Source organism: Plectropomus leopardus, chromosome 17, assembly GCF_008729295.1.
Source record: "Plectropomus leopardus isolate mb chromosome 17, YSFRI_Pleo_2.0, whole genome shotgun sequence".
NCBI classification, from domain to species: Eukaryota; Metazoa; Chordata; class Actinopteri; order Perciformes; family Serranidae; genus Plectropomus; species Plectropomus leopardus.
Window position 1 is genome coordinate 5,792,202 of NC_056479.1, and position 20,537 is coordinate 5,812,738.

Genomic DNA, 20,537 nt, shown 5'->3' on the forward strand with positions numbered 1-20,537 from the left:
TGTGCTTAATGTTATGATACAATTTGAAACTAGACCAGATGTTTCCGCATCAGTTCCAGATACAAAAAGCTCCAACAATCAAAACAAACAGACGCAGAGTCGCTGTGTGATTACGCTTGTGCGTCATTACGTGCTGATGTGCGCTCCTAATATCTCCATCGTCTCCCTCGAGCACAGCTAAACGTCTTTAGTAGCCCCGGTTCTGGACTGCTTTGATTGGGGGGGCAGTAACAGATGTTGATGGGTTACATGGGTTATTCTTTAGGACTGTATACTACTATGAAACAGACATTTCATGTTTTTTATTCAGTGTTAAAAGGCATTGTTTAAAGGTTTAAGGCTCAATGTGACCTCAGGAGGAGGGTCTATGAGGATCCTCCCAAATTTTGTTTTTTTTTTTTTTTTTTTTTTATAAAAAAGCTCTAATTTGATGCTTTTTCACCACTCTGGCACCTCACTCACATTCAAAGTACACATCTTTGAAAAGTTGAAATGTGTATCTCAAAAAGTGTCAAAACTAGAGGTACTTCAAATCTGTTCTCATTACACATTTATTTTCTAGAGTTGTATTTGTGTGAACAGTGTTTGAGTACTCTACCTGAGTACAATTTTAAGGTTCAAGTACTTGAGTATTTCCATTTTATGCTAGTTTGTGGGCTATCTCTCTACTCCTTTTCATTTCCGAGGTAAATCTTGAACTTTTTATTGCACTACATGTGACAGCTTTATTTACTTTACATATTCAGATTATTAATACAAAAATATAATCAACTAATACATTATGATGCATTATTATAGATTAATCTATTCAGCAATATATATTGAAATAAGCTTTATAACTGCTACTTCTGAAATGCTATATTTCTCTGAAATGGGCCATCCTACATAGTTGATAGCCTACTTTTACTTCTGGTAGGCTATTTCAAGTATACTTTAATTCTAATATTTTTGAACTTCTTCATACATTATATTTTGGATGCAGGACTCTTACTTAAAACATACAGTACCGTAACAGTATTTGTACACTGTTGCTATTTTACTTGAGTAAAAGATCAGAGCCAGTTGATGCAGTGTAGTGTGTGTGCACTGTTCACCTCTCCATCATCTCCATCCCAACTGCAGCTGCCCAGTTTCTGCCCCCCCCGGGCCCGCGGCCATTTGTACAGTTTTAACGTTTCGGATCCAAACCTGAATTTTGTGTACTGTTTACAAAAAACGTCGTTTTTCAATGTGTGCGCCACAATCTCTAACTACAACTGTAACAGACCGCGGTGCACTCTTGAAACAGCTTCCAATTTTTTTAAGCATTTTTTGAAATTTACAGCAGGCGCCATCTTTGATCAAAAAATTCGAGGACACATTTAGATGATTTGATGCCCACAATCCAAAATAACTGTGTTTTTCAGTCTTTACACTAATTGTTACCACATTTCACAGCTGTCCCAAATATTTAACACATTTTGTTCGTCAAATAATCATTTTACACAGAGAAATCGTTGAGTGTCTGTTTTCACCAAATCTGCAGTTTTCCAACAGACTAAGAACATGGTGTAAACTGTCCGTTTCAACTCAAAAAGTTAATTTATGTACAAATAACGTGTTCAGACTTTGAGGAGATGAACTGACAGCTACAAAAAGCTAAAATAAATGTAAAAGTTGTCTTACCTGCGCCGGCGCGGTCCATCTCAGGCAGGTGCTCCGCCTCCATGGTCTGCTGAGGGCTTTTTTCGGGCTCTTCGTTTAACACGGAGTTAGTGATCCAAGAGTGTTGTTTTCCGACAAGATCAGCTTTCAGTAGATTATCTCTGCTGCTCAAAGAGTTCGCTTTCCACAGTTTTGCTCTGGTCAAAATCCAAGTGCAAAGTGAGGATCCAGAATGTTCTCAGGGTTTTATATAGGCCGCGTGACCTCACGCGCCTTCTGATTCCATGAGTTCTGGTGAGGAGCGATGGATATGGAAGAGACGTTTTTATTCTTCATTTCATATTTGTTCATATATTCCTTTAAATTTTAAATTTGTATGTTTTTTTTTTATTATTCACCCTATAAGCATTCCTCTCTCTTTCATTAAAGAGAGAGGAATGCTTATGGGCTAGCCCATATTATATATATATATATATATATATATATATATATATATATATATATATATATATATATATATATATATATATATATATATATATATATATATATGGGCTAGCTTGTTCTGTATAATTACTGCTACATTAGCCAAATGGCTAAAAACTAAAAACCCAAACATTACAAATCAAAACACAACCATCTTTAAGATTATATTACAGCAGGGCCGTAGCCATTGGGTCTCCATTTGGGGGGACCAAATCTGGAAGTGGTCTGGGGGTGTCTCCTCCCCCTAAATCTGGCCCCTGATGGTGTACTGGGTGGCGAAACTGATTTTCTAATTCAAAAATATGATTCACATCACGATTGAAAATTGTTTTCATAATTTTAGTATACATAAGGTGCCTGGGTGCATGCAAACAGTTTCAAAACAGAGCTTGTGTATAAAAAAAAGTGCAAGTAGAGGATCCCCTTCAACAGAGGTCCTAGCTAAGCCCATTATCCTAACACTAGAAATGTCTGAGAAATCCAAAAAAATACTGTAAACGTCCTAAAATCTGAGAAACTTCCTAAAATCCTAGAAATGTTCTAAAATACTAGTAATGTCCTGGTCGTACTAAAGATGTCCTAAAATACTAGAAAAATCTTAAAAATCTGAGAAACGTCCTAAATACTAGAAACATCCTTTCATACTACAAACATACTAAAATCCAATTAACAACTAAAAATACAAGACATATCCAAAAATCCTAGAAATGTCCTAAAATCCTAGAATTTTCCTAAAGTACAAGAAACATCCCAAAACCCGCAACACGTCTTCAAGTCCTGGAGAAATCCTAAAATCCTAGAAACATTCATGGGACTGCTGCGGCTGGTCCCTGGTCTCCAATCATTTTGCAAAAGTAGCCCCCAAGCAAAGCATATTAAGTGTCCCTGTTCTAGGCCTTTATTATTTATCAGAAGCAAGTACAGCTATAGCCTACAGCATACTGCTCAAATAGGCCTGTGCAATAAAGGAAAACAACTACTGTCTGCATAATTACACATGCAGCACCAACACTATATGCAATAGCACTTCAACACTTGTATTGTGGGGGGGTATCACCCATGTACGTTAAAGTTACTGTCTTGTCATGCAGCCTTTTCATAATTATATTCTGGTTAGATCATCTTTACTTTGTGTGACTTTCCAAAAGACATTGAAGTTCGACTTCTATGATCTGCAGATCAGTATGGATTTATAATAATAATTACAAGGATTGGAATATGAAAGGCCAATCACAGGATTACTGTAAGACTGGATACAATCCGTGCATGCTTCAGCAGCACGTATTGTACGGCTCAACGCTGTCAAACTAAATCCCATTAAATCTAAGCACATCAGTTCTGTTTGGAATTCATTATTAATGGAGAAGCTCTGGGTTTTGTCTCTTATTGACACTGCAGATTATATTTAATCATGTAATACTGTCAGGATTTTTTATTCCAACCATTTTCATTAGCTGTTTATGAACAGATAAGCCTCATCTGAAAAGAGGAGACACCACTAAATGAAATATGCACACATTTTATTAATTGGCAATGAAATATTTAGTACAAATCAAGAGGGGACGACAAAATGAAAGTTGCATAAAAATGCAAATGTCACAGTTTAGTCATGACAAATTGGTGCTTAGAACACTAAAGAGCAAGATGTTAAGAGTAGGGTAAAAACAAAACAGCATAATTCTCATTAAAGGTTCGGTCTGACACTGTTGGATTGTTTCTTTTAGTGAGAGCTGATTCAGGTTGATTGTTATAAAGAATTCAGAAACATTTAATTAAAAATGACAGGAATAGGCACATTAAAAATGCTGTCAAACTGTACAACATGACTATTCATCTCTCCCTGTAACTCATCTGTCAGTCAAATAATTCCAGTGAATGGAAGAATATGGCAACGTATCAACTTAAAAAACATTTATCAAATAACTTTTTAATGAACTACTAAAGATAAGAACACATTGTATTAAAAAGACAGAAAAATCAGTTTGTCCAATTAGAATCATTTGAAATACACTCCTATTAATACTTTAATAATTTAAAAAATCTAATGGAAACAAAACTATCTACAAAAACAGTGCAGTACAAGCATAAATACCTGATTATTAAGTGGAATTCAGACCCCCCCTTTTTTTAGGAGACCCAGATTTAAATAAAACAAAACAAAAAACTATGGAGTCAACCTTAAGTTAAGACTTTTTGTATTTTCACATTAAATACTGGTTTGATCACTGATTTGATGACTTTATTTGAGTACTGTTTTGCCACGTTTTAGTATTGAAAAAGTTGCATAGTCTCACTTTTGTCACTTTCTTTAATCTCTAGAAACTGCAAAGCTCAAAGTGTTGGCTAAACCAACCAACAACATAAGAGCTCCTCTTTGAGCCTCACTAGCTGTGAAGCGAAACATATAAAGTTCACCTTAAGGGCGGCAGTGGGAAAGTAAAAGTCGGGGTTATTAAAATCACAATGTTCAACCTCTGGGCAACATGAATATAGTTCTCATATTTCATGACAATATACCTATTAGATTAAAAGATTTCATGTGTTGCTTAAAGGTGGTGTTACAGGAAAACTCATGGAGTGTCCAAAAAGGATGATGGTACGCCATTTTTGTTATAGTGAGTGGTCTGTCTCTTTTGATTTTTGCTACGCTGCTGCTGTTTCACTTTAGAGACAAATATTGGACTTTTTACTGCACTACAAATATTTGATAGTTAGATTATATAGATTATTAATACAAAACCCAAATCAAATAATAAATTATGAATATATTATTAGAGGTAAAAGACAAATTTCGCAATTCTAAAGATGGTCTTTTAAAAAAACTAGGCTGTCTCTGCCGCAGACAGACACAAATACGTTAGAAGTTGGTCCTACATGATCAGAGAAAAGACAGAAAAAGGGCTGCAGCATTTGCTGTTGCTCAAGAGGTAGAAGAAAACCTACAGCTTCCAGAATGCACTGTGCCAGAAACAGACATATAAAAGCTCCTGCTGGAGAGTGACGTATTTTGAGCTTAGCTGTTTTTTTTCTAATAATATATAAAACAATTTTTTTAAATTTTTATTTTATAAACAATATAGCCGCCAGCTTAGTTTTACCCTCGGAGGTTAAAAAGAGAAGTCACACTGTCATATTAAGTAAAAGGGTAAAAAAAATGGCTCACACACTGCAGGGCTAAGTAATTAATTACTTGTAATGCACCAAAGTCAAGTTTTGAGTACAACCGCTCTTCATCAGACTGGATTAACACAGCGGGACGCAATCTGAAAAACATATAGGGAAAAGTCGTGTGACCAATAGGGATTTTAGACATATATTTACACATGTATTTTTTTGTGTGATTAAATATCAATTTATTGATATTTATTGACATGTACCTTTCACATAATTGGTCACATGACTGTTATCACTTTGTGTCATTACAAATTTACACCGCCAGCTTTTGCCTTGGCATGCATACTTCAGCGTTTTCGGTTTTGTTTTGCAGATCTGTGTTCACAAGGATCATTCTCACAATCATATGAACATGTTTTTTTTTTTTTTTTTTTAAATGCGAAAGAAAAGGTTTTCCGTTGTTAGTACAGCCGAACTCGTCTAAAGAATCAGCATAAAACAGTTAGCGGTATAAGAGTCTGTATATGACGGTGGGAAGTCAAATCTTTGAAGATGCCATGAGCTAGTGGAACAGCAGCGTCATATCAAACACTAACAGTGACATACAATACACACTCATGTGCTTCATGGCTGATTACACTGAGCTGACAGCTTAAACTTCCAGTGTGTGAACTACAGTACATGAACTAACTCTAGCGTGAAAAATTGAAGGTGAAAACAAGGTAGTAAGCTTTGAAAAATAATGTCAACATGTGGCATCATTTTCAAGTCTCAGCTGAGAATTTGCAATAAAATCTATGTTGATAAAGTTGGGTCTTTGTGTCCCACATTCAAAAACACATCTGAATTGTTTTGGGTCCTTTAGTGTTGTTTTCTTATGGTAAACACAGAGCATTTAAGTAAATTACTGTCATATTTAATTTCTGACCTCAACAACCAACCAAAGAAAACACCTGATGTCAAGTACTTGATATTATATATATATATATATATATATATATATATATATATATATATAATATATATATATATATATATATATATATTCAAAAGAAATATTTCATCATGTACTGAAAGTCATTTCATGATCACAGTTCTTCGAATAGCAGGATGTGACGATATGCTGGTGTTCAGGTCTGTGACTGACACTGACATGTTCGTCGCACTCAAACATTAACAAATTTTTGTTCTTCTTAAAGCTGGCACAATAAAAAGAGTGACAACCTGGCAGCTTCAGCTTTTTGTGACGTTCTTCTCATCTGACGGAAAAGTAACATAACTCAAAGGTCTTTGTACTGATTTCACCCTTGTTTCCCATCTCATTATTTATTCAGTCACTTCCCTTTCCTTTGCTCCCTCATCTCTCCTTTTTTTTTAATCTCTCTTACTCTCTTACATCTCTGGTTGATGTCTCTCAGTCGGTCTTGGTGGTTTTATGTCTCCAGGGGTAAATCAGCTCACCAACGAACAGTTTTTTGACCAGGGCAGCCCATGAGTCTTTGGGGTAACAGCTGTACGTTGGAGTGCGGTAAGTCTGGACCACCGTGCTGCACTTCAGAGGGTTAATCTGAGGGAGAAAATATACAGTAAGTGCATATGAGCTATTACTGAAAAAGAGACAAAAAGGAAATGCTTACATGTTTTGTATTGTGAGGTTGAAAAGGTATTAAGTCCTTTACGTCAATAAAACTACAGTGGAGGTACTCCATAAAACAGAGCATCAGAGCAGACATGAAGGGAAATATTTAAAATAGTAAAAAGACAAGAAAAAAACAAACTACTGGTCTGTTTCCTGCCAGCAGTTACAACACTAAATAAAAGCATTATTCCACAAACATTACCATTTAGTGAGTAGAAGGACTTGAGAAAACTACACAAACTTTAGCTTCAACATTTAAGACGTTTAAACAGAAACAAAATGTGACTTCTTACCTCCATTAGAAGGTGCAGGGCCGTCCCCGGCTCCTCACACAGCACCCTGAACTTTACGCCCTCTGCAACATACATCCATGAGGATCGGACAAGTCCAAACAAGAGTGTACGGTTTTAAAATGCTGTCATCCATACGCTCATCAACAAATAAAATTAGCACTTTTATTTTGGGGCAAAATGACTTCAGTCCAATCTGTCTTTCACTTTGCTCTAACATGAACTAATTAGTCACTCACACATTCAGTTTTCCTCCTATAAAAGCAAACTTGAAGCCGCAAGATCAGAAAAGAAAACCTGTCGTGTTGAAGTGCAGTTTCATACACAGCAAAATGCAATTTCATAATCAGGGTTCCCACTACCTAGGGCAAGTGGGATTTAAGACTTTTTCAATTGGAAAAAAAAGTCACTTGAAATCAAATTTAAGAGCAATTTTACAGTAGCCACTGAAGGAATAAAAGCAAGATCTGAGTAATTTACCTATGGTTAGGGAGAATTTTGTTTTATTTTTGGAATAAATATTGTAACATAGAACATGACTTTTTGATGATGGTAATGCGAGAGACATTTGGGTAATTATTATTATAATTTTTTAACGTTACCCGTTATTCTGAGCTTTTGTAATGAAATGTCAGAGAACATCAAAAACAATCCTACTTCCTATGTCTGAGCATTTTTAAGACTTTTAAAAGATTAATTTAAGACATTTTAATGCCAATTAAGGCCTTATATTTAGGTTAATGGAATCCATGGGGACCCTGATAATATAATACATTTTTACCAATTTCTTCTGAAAAAAAAAAAAAAAACATATCTAACTTAAATTAACATATAGCATTGCCCTTAACTTTCATCTTGGTTGGCTCTTTTTTGAACTGTTTTACACAAACAAGTGAACCCATGATAAAAGGTGACGTACCTGCCAGTCTGTAGGAGCGGGTGACGCGGAGGCCCACAGCAAACAGAGGGAAGGAGTTAATGAAGTCAACACTGAGATGGAGGACGCCCTGGAACAGCACCACCACCAGCCGCAACTGCACAACGCAGAGACACCACAGCGTTAGAAACAAACCTACCGATTCTACTGGAAATCACTGGAGCTCAGGTCACATACTAAACTAATCCTGATTCAGTGTAGTGGATATAAAAAGGGACATTCCAATGTGATAAGCTATTATTTGGAGGGTTTGCATTGAGTGAACAAAATGAGGGGCACATTTCATGATTTATTTAAGGGTTACTCCACCCACAATCTAGTCACAGCTGTCAATCACATCACCTTCAGTTTTTAAAGGTGGTTGTTAAGTTTGTATTTGGCTTTGTTACAGAAATCTGGGAGTGAGGGACCAGTCCACAGTTTGAAAACGCACACTTTTGCATATTTTTAGGTTAATTCCAGTATTTTAAAACTCTTGACTACATTTGGGCAGCTAAATAAATAAATAAAAAGATTTAGTATTTCTCTAACACTGTTTCATTCCTGGTCAGCGTGAAGATGGCTTTGGAACAGCATTTATCAGCGAGTAATGATTTCCAGTAATTTCCAAAGAGTTTTAGAACATCTGGTGCTTACTAGAAAATTTCCTCAGAACTTCTCCATTTAAACAAGGAAAATACAGTAAAGAGTAAGCGACTCAATGAATAAATATGAAAAAATGAAAAAATGTTCTATGTGTCTATAAGTGGTGGTTATCATGATTCATGATTTTTCTGCAGTACTGTCTACATCTGTAGATGCGGGCTGTGATTCAATGGCCTGAAACACAGAAGAAGTCTATCATGCTGCAGAAATCATTTCTTAACCTGTGACTCATCTTACCAGAGTGAAGACCCAGGTAGTAGAGCGCTGTAGTGGGCAGCAGGAACAGCAGGATGGTGAACAACAGCGTCCCGATGAAGAGCTGACACATCGCAAAACACAAACACACAGTAAACATCTGCATCTCTGTGATGATGATGATGATGACAATGAATCGTGTGTGTGTGTGTGTGTGTGTGTGTTTTGTGTGTGTGTTACCTGGTCTAGGTCATAGGAGCAGGAGTCCACCCTCTGTCGCAGGACGTTCCACTTCTTCCCTCTGAAGAGCCTCCAGAGAGACGAGAGGCCGTAGATCTTCAGACAGTACAACCTGACAGACACACAAATAATTTCACTTAAATAAACTCAGCTTCACACTGGCTGTAAGGAAAAGAAATGAAGGAGAGAAAAGAGGAGAAAAAGGAGAAAAAAGGCTTCTGCAAAGGGAGAATGACAGAATATAGGTTGGGTTGTTTTTAGAAAGGTGAAGATGAGAGTTTAGATATGTACGGAGAGAGCTGATCCAAGCGGTAGATCAAATAGTTAATACTGATCAGTATAGAACTAGAACAGGGACAGTAAGTTTTGGCATTAAAAATAAAATTTGGCATTAAAAAAAAAAAACCACTGGCGCTGAAAAGAACTCAACTGAAAAATAAAACAGGCATTAAATAAATTTTACTTTCTTAAAAAATATGTTTTGCATTTTAGATGTCTTTTTGTCAAAGACATCTTAAAGATTTTTCTTCATGTCACTCTTTTTACAGTGTCTTTTTCTAATGATGATTTTTTTTCAGTTTCAACTTGTATCACTCTTTTGGTGTTGAGGGGAGGAGTTGTAGAATTGAGTCAAAGTCAGCGGACTGTCAAAGAAAAACACACCTGAATGCAAAAATAAATGAATGAGTAAAAATTAAATCACTTTTAATGCCTGTGTCACATTTTAGTGGACTTTTTCACAGTACCCATATTTTCTTGATTGATGCCAAATTTGATTTTTAATGCCAAAACTTACTGTCACATTATAGATCAGCAAAAGTATTTTTATGAGGTTCCAGTGTTGATTACAACAGCAGCTTTAGCTTAAGGACCAATCAATAAAAAGATTTAATACAAAAGAAGTCCATCAACAATTTCTGACCTACTAATTCAACATCGCTATAATTTCCTCTTATACTGCTGTGGCATATTTAAGGCACACTTTTATTCAATCAACTGCCAAGAAACAAATAAACTGTTAAATATGAGCTTACCTCGCCTGTCCTTTAAAATATGAATACAAATGGGAACAAAAGGGGAAACAAATGGCAGAAGAAAAAAGGAATTAAATTATATAATTGCGTATAATGTACAATCTTGTCTTTGGACTGCCACTCACTCAATCCATATTATAATTCATTTTTAGTACATTGAGAGGGGAGTTATCACCCTTTGGGTAGAGTGCTACGGTTAGTAACAGGGAACTGATGATTAATATTATCTAAAGTTTCATAACAAAAATCCCATAAGCGCTAATTTAAAAAAAGTATCCGTAATTGAAAACAGCTGTAATGTGCTCTATCTAGAAGCAGAGAGAAGCTATCTAAGCTGACTGTTAAATACATGGACGGCTATAGTTCATCGTCCCCAATGTAGAAAAACTGAACTGTGATCACAGCAGGAGATATTTTTAGGTCAAGGCATACAGATTTAATAAGTGACTGTGACAAAGGCTCTCAAACTGAATGTAAAAACACACACTTGCACATATTCCAGGAGCTGCTGGAGCATAAATATGCAACAAGGAGAGAGGGTAATATTTCATTATGCACCACGGGCGAGGGAGCCAAGCTATCTTTAGAGCAAATGCATAATTTAGTCAATCCTCTCTCCTCCATCCCAGACTATTATCACAGTGTTCAGCCTTCCATCACAGCACAGACTCAACACAGTCATTATTCTAATAAAACCAAACGGAAATAAAAGGAGCTGAGATTCAACTTAGCAGCCACGATTTAAAAATACCAAAAGACTTTTACTTTAATCTCCAAACAGGTTCAGGTGGTGATATGTCAGGGCATGCCTTTACATGCCTCAGCATGTTGTCAAATTAAAGAAGCTGGACAAGCTGGCATCATAAGGACCCAGTGTCACAGCTGAAACTGAAACTTCAGATCTTTGAGTTATGCGTAGATGTAAAATAATACCTGCCCTACGACGCACCAGAATTTTAAATTTGACAGTTGACGTTCAACAGTTTGGACTACCACTGTGTTTACATGGAGTGAATAACCCGTTCATGATTGGGTTTTTGGCGTATTCCATCTTTATGTTTGAGTATATATAAACAACACGTTACTTAAAACCAAAAGTTTGAACCTTGCGGTGGGAATAGAGGAAACTGCAGAGGATCACCAAATTCAATGAGTCATTTTCAGTCTGGACCAAAGTGGTGAGCTGACCGACCAACCAGCATTACCATCACTTGAGCCACTAACATGGCTTAAAGTAAACATGAAAAATGTGGAATTTCAAACAAAAATCTAGCCTCCTACGGATCCAGTGGCACGGTTTACATTATCGTTACGTCCACACATGCATTTTTAAATGTCACACTCTTATAAAGCAAAAGCTGCTTTTGAGTTATTCTACCAGACAGTGGATGTTTTACAATCACAGATATCTTAGGTAGCTAAATATCATAATCTATACTCGTTGTCATCATCAGTGATCATATAAACTTATGTGATGTTGTCTTTTCCTTTATTTTTCTTTTTGAATGTGTTGTATTTATTGTATTACCCTTTATTTGTGGTTCTATTGCTTTTATTACTTCTGTATTTGTCGATTTTGGTCCATTTCTTAATTTTATTTTTTTAATGACATTTTGAGTCCTGCATCTTTATTATTTGCCCACTGGTATGTATCCCATTTATGCTTTGCTTTGTTTGTCAAAGCACTTTGTTTTTTAAAGGTGCTATATAAATAAAGTTATTATCACTATTACTATTATTATCATTGTCGTGAAAAGCACAGGTAACGCAAACATCTTCAGCAAACTGCTCTTCCACTCGTCTCCTCCGCAGAGGGTGTACCATCTGAGGCACACCGAAGGAAACAACTTGAAGCATTAAATTATTTTTTGTAACTGTCTGGCTCAGTTATGCAACAGTGACGTAATTCAAAACATCCTGTTTCTTAAAGCGGGATTCGGATGATTCATGTGTTGCTGTACCAGTTATAATTAAAGAGATAATAAACAAAGGCATTCTCTGCTTTCTCTGACGGGAAAAACTCCACACAGCTATTTTTTTATGTATGCATGACTTCACATGTATTTGAATGTCGTGGGTGTGCTGCTTTAAGAACAGACTTCTCTGCTGTTGTTTATTCTTTGGTTAATTTCCTGAACCATAAGTCTCTTTGTGGTTTCCAAGCCAATTCCCAATGAACGGAGTCACTGCACATTTTAAGACAAAGTCGCTCTGACTGATCAAGCCTAAAACTACAATTCATGTTTTGCCTAAAGATGGCCATAATGTTGGTTTGTTCATCCTTCCATTACATCAGTTGAGAGCAAGATATTTTCGCAATGATATATGGATAATCATTATTCTCAGAAAATGCTTTTTTTTCTCTCGAGATTTTCCTCCTCGTGTCTAACATCACAGAAGGCAAAAAAGTGTCCATGTGTACAAAGGAAAAATACCAAAATCTTAGGGCAGATTTTCATGAAACCAAAGAGGGTGATTTTTCTCCATTTTTGCTCTCCTGGTATGGAAGGAAGCATTGTACTGGTCAGTTTGTGTCCCCACCTTCACTCAACCCTGATAATAACATTCAGAGAGGTTAAAGGAGTTACACAATGTTAAAGTCTCTACTGCACAGGTGAACACAGGAACTCTGTATTTAAAATGTCTTCACTACAGAAACGGAGGAAATAATAGGGTTGGAACAAATACGCCCTCTGCAGGCAATCAAAAGGAACACCTCACAAAATCTACATGTTGTGTCCATCTTTTAACAATTTTTAAGGCTCTACTTTATGACTCTTGTATTTTATCTCTGCCTCTGTCTGTTGCTTTCTCTATTGCTGCTCTGCATGTTATGCTCAGTCTATGTTGTTGCTTCATGCGTGCATGACTATTTGTGCTAAAATGCCACACGTTGTTGCTGTGCTATCGTTTTGAATGGTTATTCTGCTGTTTCTTGTTGCCTCGCAGTTTCTGTTTGTTTTAGCTGTTGCTGTTTTTATGGTGTCCTGCTGTCGTTGTTACGTGAATTTGATCATTTTACAGGTTTCATAACATCTTTCTAAAGGGCTACAGTTGAAACTTAGTGGCTAACACTAGCACATTTACAAAATGTTGATTAATGTGTGTTGTCCTTTATAAATAAAATAAATGAAAAAAATTAAATGCAAATGTATCACTACAAACTAATTCTTGGCAATTTTGAGTATGCACAGTAGTGTGTTCACTATGCAATTGAGTATGTTTTAAAAAAAACGACAGTCCTTTGACTTGATTTTTGATTGTGCTGTTGCACAAAAGAAATGAAAGTGAATCTAAGAGCTGCAAAACATCACACAAAATTGTGAATGGTGGTGAGACACTTCCAGAATAATCTTAGAAAAACAAAAAATGTATATCAATTTTTTGGAAAAACCTTTGGCATCTCTCAAAGCTAATTTGCTGTGAGTCAAAACTGCAGTTTGGTTGACATCTGATACCACAAATGCAATATTGGATCACTGAAGTTAATGTTAAATACTACCTGCAAAAACAGCATCTTAAGAATTAATACAGCACAGCAGATAGTGTTTAGTATTCTGTTCACACAAAAACAAAGGTTTGAAGCTGTAGAGACATCGCAGAGCCAGGTCAGATATGTGTGGATCCATTTAGACTGAACTCAAACACAAGTTTATCACGTCATTGTGTTGATCCTAAATAAGCAGCAGATGGAGCACAGCAGCAGCATTTAGCAGACTTGGTTCCCCACCAAGAACAGGTCACAGTTAAGAAATGGTGCGACGGGGTGTAGCAATACATTGATCGATATACCAATCCAATGAACAATGAACAATCAACAATCTAATATCATTGACGCAAAGTGAAAACAAAGCACATCTCCTTTCTAAACATTCAAAGGCATACCATAGTAAGTAGACTGTATTAAGTAGCTGACTGTTTTGATACTGTAGGAAATTCTTTCAAAAACATGAAAAAAAGGACAAAAAAGTCCCACAAATTGCAAGAAATATGTAGATTTCAAAAAGTATTTTTAAAAAAAGCCAGGGAAAAATGTAAAACTATATATATATATATATATATATATATATATATAAAAATCATCAAAATCACCATAGTTACATGTTTACAATTATGTTACAAAATAATTATATTTTAGAGCAATTTGTCCAGGTCATTTCCTTGTTTATCTTTTCTTTTTTTTTTTAAGTATTATTTATTGATGATTTTTTTTTTTTTTAACTTATTTTAATCTATTTTTTCTTGTATCTTTAACTAATTTCTTGCTTTTTCTTTAGTTGCTCATTGCCCTCTTCCCATGTTTTTGAAAGAAATCAAGCCAATTTCTTAGGCCTTAGGCCTTACCTTGCTCCGTATACGTAGAAGCAGTAGATGTGGAAGGTGAGCAGGGCGACCATGTCAGAGAGCAGCGAGAGAGCAAAGGTCAGGCCGAAGCAGGCTGACAGGCCTCCGTACCACAGGATCCCCTCGATGAAGGGAGACATCAGGTGGATGTAGCCTGGATGGAAAGATGATGATCGAGGTAAAAATCCAACCAGTGTGATGACCTTTGGTGTGCATCTGGGCCACTAGCAGAGCTTTTAGTCCTCCAAAGCTGTATTTTTATTTAGCATGACAATAATCAGGTATAAACATAGAGTTTATCAGTACACCGCAAAGCCCTGAATATGTGTATCTTTTGTGTGTTTTGCGCTGTGACTCACTGATCCAGAGGTGAATGTGGTAGAGAAAGAAGCGGCCTAGGACCTGGTCCAGGGCCCGGTTCATCTTCAGCCCTGCAGGAGCTCCCATCAGCCACTGCAGCAGCTCCTCCAGCTCTTTTTAGCCACATGCTGAGGAAAAATCAAATTAGTAAAATTACAACACAATATCAGTTTTTAACGACATTTCATGACCATTTGCTCACTTGTTAGAAGTAATTTTTTTTTAAAACCAAACTACTATTTCAGAGGTGTAGATCAATATTTATTTGATTCCAGTTACTAAAACTAATTACTAAAACTAACACATGCTTACATCCGCTGCAGGCACCAGTGTGTTGGCTAACATGCTGATGTGATTGTCTCTGTAGAGCCACCACATGAGCAACACGCCGAGAGCCACATCCACCAGGAACGACACCAAGATGTTGGCTTTCCTACAGACAGACATGGAGACAACAGCAGGTACAGCAGGTGTTACTTTCAGCACAGAAAAGTTCAGAACATCAGGGGAGTTTCTCGGTCGCTTTTACAAACAATCACCTCATGAACTGCGTGTGTCCGGCAGCTGCTTTCCGTGAGCTGATTGTCCTCATGTGCTCGGTTCTGTAGCTGAGCTGAACACAGGTGGACAGTTTACTGCACAGGAAGCGCAGTGGGTACAAACTGAAGAGCCTAAACATGAAAAATAATGAAAATAATGATTGTGTTTAACCCTTACAAACCTGGAGCAACGTCACTTTTCTTGTGCTGCTTTCAGACGCCTTTCAGAAGTATTTAAACGTTTTAAACCCTGAGCAAAGTAGTGCAATTTCTTTCAGAAACATGGGGGAATAGGCACAATGAGCAACTATAAGAAATTATTGGATTAATGATTGGATTATATATATATATATATATATATATTTATTTAAAAGTTATGGAAAAATGTCTAAAAAAAGGTACAGAGAAACTTTTTTTATAATTATCAAAATGACATAATCAATTTTTTTATTTATTTATTTTAAAAAATCAATTTTAAGAGCTTTTTTAGGTAATTGTCTTGTTTGTTTTCTTTTTTTTTTTTATTATTAGTTTTATTTTTTATTTATTTATTCATTTATTTTACAAATTTTCAGGTAATTTCCTTTCTTGCTAGGTTTTTGGTCATTTCTTTTTTCATTGCTCATTGCCTCCTAGCCACGTTTTTGAACAAAATCAAGCCAATCTGCTCAGGTTTCAAGGGGTTAAGGTGGTGTGTTGCCTCACAGTGTCAGTATCTAAGTTAAGACAAAATCGATAACATCCCTCCAATCCAAAAACTTAATATTAGAGTTAAACGGTCAGTTAAAAACACATTAGAACTTAGAGTTTAGAAACATGTATAGTATTGCTAGTGTCATCCATGAAGTTTCCTCTTTTCTCACCGGATGTTACAGATCCAGGTCCATATGGAGAGCAGCCAGCTGATGAGCATGCAGAGCGGCAGGGACGCCTGTTTGAGCAGCTCCACGATGATGCTGGCCTCTCGACCTTCAGACTGCCAGTGTGTCGACTTCAGCGGCCCATCGTCATATTTGTCCAAAGAAGAGAGGCTTGCTGTGGGCCACTGTCTGGAACATCTGGACCAGAGGAGAAGAGGAGGAGCACGTCAGAGATACATATGACTCCCTGCTTACATCGAGCTTTAGCCTGAGCCACTTTCACGCATGGTCTTTACTCTGCATGACTTCTGGCAACATGTCATGTCATGTTTGATCATTCACCTGAAAGAAAGATGCCAAAATGTAATTTAACAGTTTAAATTCCATGCTGCATTAACATTCCTTCCTTCAGGATTTTTGGCTGCAATATGGGAGAAAAAATCTAAATATAAAATCTGCATCAAACATCATGTCAGCCTGAATTTTCATCTTTAGTTAATGTTTCTAATATAATAAGAAGCCGCAGATAGGAATTCAAATGAGAACAAGCACTCTTTCTGTCTTGTACCTGTCTGAGCTCCGATGGTTGATCAGTTTTGCGGTCAGGAACTCCATTCTCGATGGGATGAAGCTGTGACAACATCACCTTCCTCTGCTCATAGTGGACGAAAATCACCTTCTCCTCTTTTTCCTCCTCATCCTCCTGTGCTGCTGCTCTTCTTCATCACCTCCAGCTTCTCCATCACCCTCCTCAACCTTCTTACTTTTCTTCTTAGCCTCCTGTTGAACTACTCTTCCATCTGGCCATGACAAAAGATTAATTCATTATCAGCTCTTGATAGGCTTCTTTGTTAGTAACGGGAGTATTTGCCACTGAAAAACAAAGTTATTGTAAATGACTTTGGAATTGATTCTTGCCAAGTTGCAAAAGCCTCTACAATGATAAATAAACTGAAAACAGTGATGAGAATTTGATAAAAACCCAGCAGAAACCCAGTATGACTAAATAAACCCCAGTGACTTTCAGTCTGAGGGTCTTACTCTGATCCCTGTTGAGGACCTGGCAGGTGAAGCCCGTCTTGCCGATCTCGCGATTGATCTGAAGCCAGCGTTCCTGGGGGAAGATGGTGCTGAGGTCTCTGAGGAAGCTCTCCATGCCCTCCTGACCCTCTTTGGGTAAACTCCAGGAGCCCAGCACTGACAGCTCCACCCCACTCTGAGCCTGCATCTGGGAGAAAAGATGGAAGAATGTGGTCAGGGAGGAGGAGAGACTAATAAGGACAAACACAGTGAGAATACAAAAGTCATTTCCTGTATTCATCTTAGTTTGGAAAAGGAAAGAGCAATTTGGGAAATGGGTTAAAAAAAAACAGGTTTTATTATGCAGCAAGTTTAAGTATATATATATATATATATATATATATATATATATATATATATATATATATATATATATATATATATATATATATATATATATATATATATAGATATGTATGTAGAAGTTCAGAGTTCGTTGTTTTAAAGAGTCCTTGAGGAATTTGGAAATATCTCAGTTTCTAATCATCCAGTCAGAGGACTGCTGCCACTGATGATCGCCTGAAACTGCTTTGCATCATCAGCCAGACAATAGAGTTAAAAAAATTAAGACAGAAATTGAGTGTCTTTGTTTATATGTATGTAGAAAAGACGGAAATGTTGTTTTATTCATGAATTACATATGTCAGCAGTAAGCAGGACACTGTGTGGGAGTTTCTCCCTTTGTTTATAAATTGCACCCTCCTCCTACGGGCCGGTCATACATTCTGGTATGCAGAGATTCTCTTCAGAATCTGGAAATACCTCCAAAACAGCAGAGAGTTGTTAATCTAACATGATTATCCAAATATCACCAGGCGTTTAGCGTTCCTAAAATCTGATGCTTGGCTCTGTGACTTAAATGTCATGTCAATACAAGACAGGCACAAACTGGGGCCAAATGTATCCCTAATTCAGACCTGAGATGACACAGATGTCTGTCCGCTGCTGCGCTAACCTGCTGGATGTACTGTTTGACCTGTCCCGGGATGAATGGGTAGTGGATGACCGCCAACACCACAGCAGACTCATGTCCGGAGATCCAGCGGCCAACCAGCAGGCCGCTGTCCGCCAGGTTACAGCACTGCGGGAAGAAGATCTTCAGCACCATGACTTCACTGAAGCTCAATGTTCCAGCAGCTCTGATAATCTGAGAGAGAGAGGGAGACTTCTGACTCTGCTGAACAGAATGGGAGACAGCTGGTGCTAGATTTATGTTATTATTCACAAAAGCCATGAAAAGACCAAAACCAATAATATAAATCCTACCCTATAAATATCGGTATATAGTGTCATTAATAAAAGCACAGAAATTTCCAAGATTTTTAGAGGACTTAAGTTGAAAAAGGGTTGTATCGGGAGCTATTTTATTATTATTGTTTCTACTACTGTTATATTTGTTGTAGTTTCTAGCTGTGAAACGCAATAAAATGTCATGTAAATAAAAAAAGGTATAAAAACACACATAGTAGATAGAGCACAAGTACCTGATATATGGCGGACTGAAGACTATATCTTCATTATGCGTGATAGTCATTCCTGCTCTTAAAGTGTTTTACAGGAAGGCACAACAGCAGGGAAATAATTATTTCCTGATTTTTGTGTGGAGTTTGGGGGAAAAAACGGAACTAACGGGACTTGAGGCGGTTGACCTCCTTTAATGCCCTTCACATATTGAGTTTGTAGCATGTTATTGTGGCAACACACAAAGCCTGGGGCAGCTATTGATGGCAGCGACAGTGATGTCAATTTGCCAGCTAGCACAGAAAGTAGGTTAGCTGTAGTTTTAGCATACACAAAACAAATACGACGAACTACCGATAGAATAAGACAAATTTAACAATCATTTATTTGTAAAACAAGAATATAAATGCCGTTTGATACTGTCATCACGCTTACTAATTTCTGCACTAAGTTCACCACAGTCTTAACTAGAAATGTAACTAAAAATGTTCAAAAATTAAACTTAATTGAGTAGCTGAATAAAATTAATGATACATCGAAAAGCAGAAAGGTAAAAGTGTTTAAGAGCAATATGGACAACAAATAAGTGTTTAAAAAAGGACACTATTTACCTTCTTTAACACCGAGGAAAGCTTTCACCTTCCATTTGTAAAGTCGGGTAGCGATCAGCGAAAGGCGCCATACTCATTGTTGACAGTCCATTGCTTTAAAGTTCCGGTGAGAAACACGGCGTTCATGTGTGTTCCTCTTATAGCGATGTCCCTCTCGTCAAGTTGTATTAAACATTTTTACGATTTAATACAACCAATTTCAGTTGGACTATAATAAAACCACGTACGAAACGTTAGTTCATTTTAATATAATATTTTTGTCTTTAATACGCGTTATCAGTTTAATTACTTTAATTTTAGGGAATTCACCGGAGGTTGCCGTTAATCTTTCACAATAAAACGACCAAAGCAGTCAGAGTAGAATTTCATACGTGCAAAAATTTTGGTGGACAAAACATTCAAGGTGTTTTCACAGTGTTACAGGAGTCTGGGGGCAGCTCCAGTGGTCTACAGCAGTACAGTAAAATATACTAAGAAATACAAATATTTCCTCTAATATTAACTTAAAAAAAAAAAACAATAACTCCTTCGTGAAGCTTATTGAAGTGAAGTTGATGTTTGTATATCAAACTTTCCTACCTACATTTATATAACTGTTCGCCTGGCCACTATAGTTATATATTATTTATTAATTTATGAGTTAATTTATGTTTTGAATCTGATTTTTAGAGCAATTTAGCTTTACATCCGTGACTACTGTGTGTCTGTAGGTATAAAAAAAAACATCAGTGTGTTTATTTCTGTGTTTCTAACAAAAAATCAAAAAGGTATCAAACTTCAATTACTTAACTGCCATTAATAAATATCATTGATTATTGTTGGTAACCCCCAGTTTATCATGTTTTAACTGTTACAGGTGCTACAATGACAACTCTTATAATCAAAATGTTAAGAGGTATAATACAGCAGAACATTAATGATTTATTAAAACAACAACAATAATAATTTTAATATGCTTGCTTCTCACCAGTACATGCTCAGTTTGTCTGCTGCTGCTCTCAGAGCTGTTGGTGAATGAGGAGTTGGCCCAACTGTAAAGAGACATATCTCCTCCTGCA

At 36.6% G+C, this 20,537-nt stretch overlaps 1 pseudogene; it reads right to left on the reverse strand.

The window, feature by feature from the left end:
• Window positions 1-6,291: 6,291 nt before the first annotated feature.
• Window positions 6,292-19,563, reverse strand: LOC121956968 (annotated as a pseudogene).
• Between the last annotated feature and the right edge of the window lie 974 nt (window positions 19,564-20,537).